Raw genomic sequence first — 613 nt, forward strand, 5'->3', positions numbered from 1 at the left:
GTGTGTGTGCGTGCTTGCGTGCGCGTGTGTGTGTGCGTGCTTGCGCGCGTACTTGCGTGTGTATGTATGTGTGTGTTCGCGACTTGCGTGTGTATGCGCGTACTTGCGTGTGTATGTGTGTGTGTGCGCGTGCTTGCGTGTGTGCGCGATCGCGAGTGTAGGTTACTGCCACTAAATCAGTACGCACGACGAAGCTCCCACGATAGAACTAGGTTAGCGGCTGCTGCACGCGGACTGCAGCCAAACGAAACACGTGAGCGCTATATACACGGCTACCGACCGAGTACTGAGACCGCTACTGGAGAATGATAGACACGTGGAGGAAGAGGAAGAGGAGGAGGTGGAGGNGTCCTAGATGAAATATAAGCCAATATATGGCTATTATACATTATTGGCAGTCATCTTGGCCGCCATCTTGGTTGCAATGCACGAGAAGACACGCGGTTTACAGTGTTTGTTTGATCTCCCGCGGAAGTAGTTAAAGGTACGTGCACACCTGCACAGAGGCGAACCGCAGATATAGTCTGGCGGCAGACCAGATAACCTTGCTCTAAGGTCTTTACAAAATGTTTTTGCATTTTTCACATCTCCAAGGTATACTGATCTCAAATCA

This window comes from Priapulus caudatus, unplaced genomic scaffold, assembly GCF_000485595.1.
Source record: "Priapulus caudatus unplaced genomic scaffold, Priapulus_caudatus-5.0.1 Scaffold419, whole genome shotgun sequence".
Taxonomy (NCBI): Eukaryota; Metazoa; Priapulida; class Priapulimorpha; order Priapulimorphida; family Priapulidae; genus Priapulus; species Priapulus caudatus.